The following is a 7640-nucleotide window of genomic DNA, read 5'->3' as shown; positions in this document are numbered from 1 at the left end:
TGACAACGGGACTTGGTAATACCCTCTTAACAAGTCCAATTTACTGATATACTTAGCTCTGGAGACCTTGTCTATTAAGTCGTCAATTCTGGGTATTGGAAACCCATCAGGTACTGCTACAGCATTGACTTTTCTAAAATCCGTGCACATACGGGAAGTCCCATCTGGTTTGGGAACTAGAATGCACGGGGATGCCCAAGGACTGTTACTTGGTTTTATCAACCCGTGTGAGAGTAAGAAGTTCACCTCTGCCTCTAGCTCACCTTGTTTCTTGGGACTCACTCTGTAGGGAGATTGCTTGATTGGAGTAGGTTCTCTGAGAGTAACATTGTGCACACCCAACGTACACGGTTTTGGGACGTCATTGAATAGGTGGAGATTTGCCTTAATCAGGGATTTTATTTCGTGTCCTTTGTCCACTTCCAGATTTATCAGTAGAGAATTTAAATTCTTTAAGGCTGTCGAATTGTTCAGAAGAACTGGTATTCCTATCATTTCATCCGAACTTATTGGAACCCGTTCTTGGTTCAGAGGAGTTATAGTAGAAACTGGTGAAACGATTCCTGAATAGGGTTTAAGTTGGTTAATGTGATACGTCCGTTGTGAGTTCCTCTTCTTCGGCGTCCTTACCAAGTAGTTCACGTCACTTAGGCGCTTCGCGACTTCTAAAGGACCTTCAAATTTGGGCTGTAGAGCATGTCCCTGATGAAATCGTTGAACCAGAACTTGATCTTTTGGTTCAAATGAACGAAGTTTAGTTCGACGATCGTATTCCTCCTTCATCTTACTCTGTGCTTGTCGTAAGTTTTCGGCGGCCAATTCTCTAGCTAGGCTCAGGCGTTCTTTCATTAAGGTAGGAGAGCTCCTAAAAGTCGGCGTTTCTTCCCCGGTCCAAGCTTCTTTGAGAACCTGTACTGGTCCTCTAATTTGATGCCCATATATTAACTCAAATGGCGAAAACTTCAAGTTGTCTTGTTCGCTTTCTCTTAGGGCAAACAAGAGTAGTGGAATACCTTCATCCCAATCTTTGGAATACTGTAAACAATAGGACCTCATCATAATCTTCAAAGTTTGATGGAACCTTTCCACCACGCCTTGTGATTGGGGTCGATAGGCCGTCGCGTAAACCGTCTTGACCCCTAACTGAGCCAAAGCTTCACGGAAAAATTTTGAAGTAAAATTCGACCCTTGATCCGATTGAACTTCTCTTGGAAATCCAAAGTGAGAGAAGAACTTAATCAGTGCTCTCACTATTAGGCGAGCATTAATCCTCCTGAGAGGAACTGCTTCCGGGTACCTGGTGACGGTGTCCATGATGGTGAACAGGAACTGGTTGCCCTGCCGAGTCTTGGGTAGCGGGCCGACACAGTCGATCACCAGACGTGAAAAGGGTTCGCCTGTTACTTGTATAGGGTTCAACGGCGCAGGTGGTGGATTATGTGCAGGTTTGCCTACTAGTTGACACACGGAACAGCTTCTTACATACCGTTCCACTTCTTCCTTCATTTTTGGCCATGTGAAGTGCTTAGCAATTTTTCTAAAAGTCTTCTTTTGTCCCAGATGTCCACCTTGAGGACTGTCATGAGCAAACTTACATGCTAAATTTCTAAACTGGGTAGGCAAGATCACTAGATGTTCACTTTTAAGAGATCCTAGTTTCTTTTTCAGTAAGTCCTTCTCCCAATAGTAAGAGCTGTCACTTTTAAGGGCTTCTTCTCCCAACACAGCAAGCTTCCTGAGGTCACTTAAGGAGGGGTCTATTCGGAGTTCTCTTACTAGATCCTCCTTCGAGAATAAATCTATTTCGGAAACCACCGACTTAGGAACTGGTATCGGTTCTGGGTGGATTGTTGGCTCTACACTCGAGCTTTCGTCGAATATGTCTCTTACTCCTACGTCGACGTCGTCCATGACTTCCTCCAATACCAACTGAGAACGCGACTGTTTGGTCATCGCCCGGGTTACTACGCTCAGAGGAAAGAGGGTAGGTTCCGTTCGTCGGGCTTCGATGACGTAATTTTCCTCGGTTGGATTTTCCATAACTATGGGCTCTTTCCATATTCCTTCTTCCGCTAAGTCGTTCCCAATCAATAGGTCTACGTCTTTTATGGGGAAGTTAGTTGGAGACACTCCGATTGACGTCCAGCCTGTAAAAATAGGAGTTTCAACATATAACTTGTACAGGGGTACTCGCGTAGTGGAGCCACCATAAGCTTCCAACAGAGCGTCGAAACCCGTATATGATCTGGCGGGGAATGATAACAGTCCTTCTCTTAATAATGTTAAGTAGGACCCCGTATCCCTAAAAGAATTTACTTGCAACAACTGGCTATCGGTAATTCCTACTTTGCTTTTGGAAAAGTAAGGACTCATAGCTCTTGACAAGTTCGACGATGATACCCATATTCTGCTTAGTCAACTAGGAGGATCTGTTCCTTTTCCTTGGGACAGAGCGTCTACTCTTGGCTCGGACTTCCTTGGATGAGTCGTAGAGGATATGATTTGTGTGGGCAATCTATAGGATGGACTCCTTCCCTGGTCCCTATCACGCTTAAAGCATTGTGATTTAAAATGTCCCAGCTTCGAACAGTACGAACATTTAATTTTTTCCCATGACCTATCTGGTCTATAGGATGGGCTCGATTGAATTTGGTGTTTTACTTCGGGTTTACTTGTTACACGGGAGTGAACGGGTTGGGTAGGTCGCTTACCGAAAGGCTTCGCAGGTTCGGGTCTCGTTGCTGGTTTGATAACCTGGCTGCTTTCAGATTGTACCAACCTCTGGGAAATCTCGAAGTTGTCTGCCAGCGCGGCAGTCTCTAACAACGTCGTTTGCGGATGGCCAACAAGATACTGGCGAACTCCCTCTGGAAAATTTGCATACAAATCTTCTAGTAACATTAATTGTGATAGATCTTTTAAAGTCGTGACCCGAGAAGCTCGACACCAACGTTCAAACGCCACTGCTTTCCCTCGGGCAAAATCTAAATAAGTTTGTCCTGTTTGCCGTTTCATGGAACGAAAAGCTATTTGGTAACTAATAGGGAGCATGTCATATGCTTCTAAAATAGTTCTCTTTACTACATCGTACTGGACATAAAACTCATATGGTAAGGAGGCGACACAAGACTGCGCCTTTCCATATAGAGACGTGTGCAGCAATGTGGCCCATTTGTCTTTGGGCCAGCCCATTGAACGTGCCTGATTCTCAAAAATTTCAAAGAATTCATCTAAGTCTGTTTCGTTAAACTTAGGTACCATTAGAGCTGCTTTATGCAAGTCAAACCCGGTTACCGTGCTCTTCACGTCTTTCTTCCGGAACTCCCTTCTGCTTTGTTTCAAAACGAAACCTTTCACGCCTAAATTCTTCCTCATTTAGACGTCTTCTAGCTTCGATTTGAGAGTTTTGTAATAGTAATATGCGTTCTATTCTCTCTAGTTGTTCGGACGTGAAATTCCCAAGAGGTAATGACACCGAAGGGAATTCGGGCGTCTTCTCCGGAAGTATTTTGGGACGAGCACCAGTCCTAAAATTATCCCCATCATTTGACTGAGGGTTCGTTCCAACCACCGATACATACTCCGGGGAAATGAACGGGGGAGAGCTTTGAGACTGGACTGAGTAGTAAGGCCTTGTAAACCCTGGTTCAACTTCATTATTTAAGACGATAATGTTGGGGTCGTTGGCGAGGTCACCACCGCCGACAAAGGAGGTGGAGTCGTCATACTCAACACCAGTGACTACAACACTAAAATGATGGACCTTTTGAATGATCAATCTACTTACGAACCCATCAGCACTCAACAGTGGGAGACGCTCACCAAAGACTTTCTATACAAAACCAGACAAATACTCAAACGCACTAGAGAAGGGAAGAAACTTCTGTACTTGTTACCAAGCAACCCTAAACCAGCACACATGTATGGTTTACCCAAGACCCATAAACACAATATTCCTCTCAGACCAATCACGTCAGGAATAGGCAGTGCTCCACACAAACTAGCCGGAGTTCTTTCCTGCCTTCTGGGGACCATCAGCCCCGCTCATCTTAAACACTCAGGCGACCTTCTCAACCGCATCCGTAACCTCTCCATCCGTAACAAGAAACTAAGCAGTTTGGATGTGACTTCCCTCTTCACAAAAGTACCTACCAAAAAAGCCATCGAGGTTCTACGACGTAAAGTCAACCAGGACCTTAATCTTCCTTTACCTCCCGGAGATTTTGTTGACTTGATTGAACTCTGTGTTAACTTCAACTGTTTTTCCTTCAATAACAAGCTCTACAAACAAACCTACGGCATGGGAATGGGGTCCCCAATAAGTGCCGTCCTAGCCAACTTATACATGGAACACCTAGAGTCCGAACACTTCGCCAACATCATCCCTTCAAGCGTCACTTGGTTACGTTACGTGGACGATGTCCTCGTAATAACTCCAAAACGTTTTGATGTACGGGATCTTCAGGCAAGGCTCAACGCAGTTGAACCAGCGATTCAGTTTACACTAGAAGAAGAGTCCAATGACAAGCTACCTTTCCTCGACGTCCTCATTCACAAAGTAGACAACAACCTAAGATTTCAAGTTTATCGGAAACCCACCAATAAAAATGATCTCACACACTTCTATTCCAGTCAAGATACCAAGACCAAAAGAGGCATCATCATCGGGTTTTTCCTAAGAGCATACCGAATTTGTAGTCCTGAGTTTCTTGACGAGGAATGTACTTACATTCACCAAACATTCACTGAGTTACAATTTCCTTCTTTTTTCATCAAAGACTGCAAGAAAAGAGCTCTTCAGATCATCAATTCTCCACGCATCAACACCGCTCCCAACAAAGTCATAATTCTTCCCAACAGCCAGGTTGCACTAAACGTCTCAAAAGTACTTTCACAAGCTAACACCAGAGTCGCCATCGCTTCTACCACTTCAATAAAGGATCTAACCAGGACAAAACCCAAGCACCACGAACCAGTCAATGCAGGAGTTTACACTATACCCTGTGGAGGCTGTGACAAGATCTACGTAGGTGAAACAGCAAGAAACCTCGACACCCGCCTCAATGAACACATATACGCATGTAGGAACGACAACTTAAACAACGCCTGTGTACAACACCGAAATTCCACCAATCATCTTATGAAATTCAGAGACGCCCAATTAGTGATAAAAGAAACTAATTTCCGCACACGCAAGTGCCTTGAATCAGCACTGATCGCTGTTTCGAATACAATTAAACAAAACAACGGCAGCTTCACCATCTCCGAAGTCTTAGCAAGAATCCTCCTGAAAACAGTAAACCCTGCCATCACATAGTCTCTCCTGTTATACTACACAAAGCACAGAGAGTGAACACTGAAACAACCTGCCTCATTCCAGTTTATATTTGTCCAACCTATTTTTATGTTACCCAAGTAATAGCTTTTATATCCTTTTACTCATGTACGAATTAATTGCTCTACCATATCGTATTACTTTTGTCACTACCACTACTACTACTACTACTACTACCACTAGTGAACATCGAAATGGTACCTCACTAGTATTCACCTCACTCTGAGCCTTTATATACCCTCTGTGTCCATGTATTGTTTGTAATGGCTTGATAAAGCTCCTGGAGAGCGAAACGTTGCCACAATAAATGTCACATTAGTTGCACTTGTGTCCTTTTACTTTACATATTGTCGGTAATTCTACCAACTTTATTACAATTCATTATTTAAGGCAGTTCCCGTCCGTGGGATTTCTACTTCCTCAAACTGAGAAATAAAACTATCTTCCGAATCTAGTTCTGGCATTGCTTGGGTTTTCGGAAATAATCTATCCTTAATTAGGGACCTAAGAGTCTCTGCGCTATGGTATCTATTATAAGGTATATCTAACTGTCTAGCTATTTGCCAACACGTCTGTAATTTTAAAGTGTCAAGAGTAGCCTCTGTTAATTCATCTAATAATGACTTAATTTCTGGATCCATTTTCTTAATTCTCGCAAGGGAGCTTAATTTTAATGCAAAACAAATATGTACTTCAGGGTAAGTAGCTCCCGGACAGACAACCCATTTGTTACGACTTAATCTTCACCGTAACAATAGGGGCACAAATAACTCCATTTTTTTTGTTAGTTTTATTTTATTACCAATCATTTAGCTTCATTGGTATTTGGTTAGTGAATTAAAATAACCACAAGCAATTATAAATGAAACACTATACAGCAAGAAACCCAATCTTACGTTCAAATTCTCATTAACAGAGTATGATACAATAATTTCAATTAATAATCTACTCTTTTAGAAAGGTCTAGGGTAACGAAATAGTTATCTTTCATAAGTGACATGAATTACCAGACTAATGGCAAAGGCAAGACTTGGTATAAAGTTTTAGTTTAAGCTAGGAGCTTTGGGTTGAAGACCCGTACCGAGTCAGAGCTAGGAGCTGACTGACTCACTCAACTACTTCATAGTATGACTTCAGCTCGGCCAGAAGGCGACGCGTGGCGTCAATTCTAGAACCACCAATTGGTCACTACAGTAGTGGTTACACATTGGTAATACCTAACCTAATAATAATATAATATAACATTATAATTATAATAATCATGGGGAAAGATATAATATAATACAATATAATACAAAGAGAGTACTTTTGATGATTCATACTGTACCCGATAATAATATATAGTCGAACCTGCTTTATCTAGCTAGTAATAAAGTGGTTCGCGATATATTATTACAGAACTTATTTTAACCAGGCCTTTTATTTTTGTATATAATGGAGTGAAGTAGGGGCGCGTAACATTCATATGTATATATATGTTTTTATTTTGTGTTCTGTGCCCTGTTCCTACGAGAGATAGAGACCGAGTTTCTTTTACCACCAGTATTGTCGCGTCGGGACGACGCGCGGTAGGCGGTAGGTGGCCGAGCATATGTAGACAGCCTGTACTGTCTGCACAGACAGCCCATGCTGTCTGCCAGCTTAGTTCATATTTCGCGCCACTCAAGTGCTGCCACCTATAGGCCTTGCCACTTCAGTATGCCCAGACTTGCCTCGCCCTCACTCTCACAGTGGCCTGGCAGCAAGACACAAGGCCTCCCAGCTCTCTCTCGCGGGCATGGCCCTGCCCGGGCCATGGGCACAACACACAAGCCTGTGTACCCACAACGACTTAACAATAAAGTAAGAAGCCTCCGAAGAAGTATATCATTTAACCACCCGCTTGCTACAGCCTACCAAACAAACCCGTTATAGGTAGTGGTAGTAGTAGTGGTTCTGGTCACAGTGGTAGTAGTAGTGGTTTTGGTTACAGTGGTAGTAGTGGTTCTGGTTACAGGGGTAGTAGTCGTTCTGGTTACAGTGGTAGTAGTGGTTCTGTTTACAGTGGTAGTAGTTGTTCTGGTTACAGTGGTAGTAGTGGCTCTGGTTACAGTGGTAGTAGTGGTTCTGGTTATAGTGGTAGTAGTGGTCCTGGTTACAGTGGTAGTAGTGGTTCTGATTACAGCGGTAGTAGTGGTTCTGCTTACAGTGGTAGTAGTGATTCTGGTTACAGTGGTAGTAGTGGTTTTGGTTACAGTGGTAGTAGTGGTTCTGGTTACAGTGGTAGTAGTGATTCTGGTTACAGAGGTAGTAGTGGTTCTGGTTA

The sequence above is a fragment of the Cherax quadricarinatus genome, chromosome 8 (genome assembly GCF_038502225.1).
Source record: "Cherax quadricarinatus isolate ZL_2023a chromosome 8, ASM3850222v1, whole genome shotgun sequence".
Taxonomy (NCBI): Eukaryota; Metazoa; Arthropoda; class Malacostraca; order Decapoda; family Parastacidae; genus Cherax; species Cherax quadricarinatus.
This window is presented reverse-complemented; position numbering follows the sequence as displayed.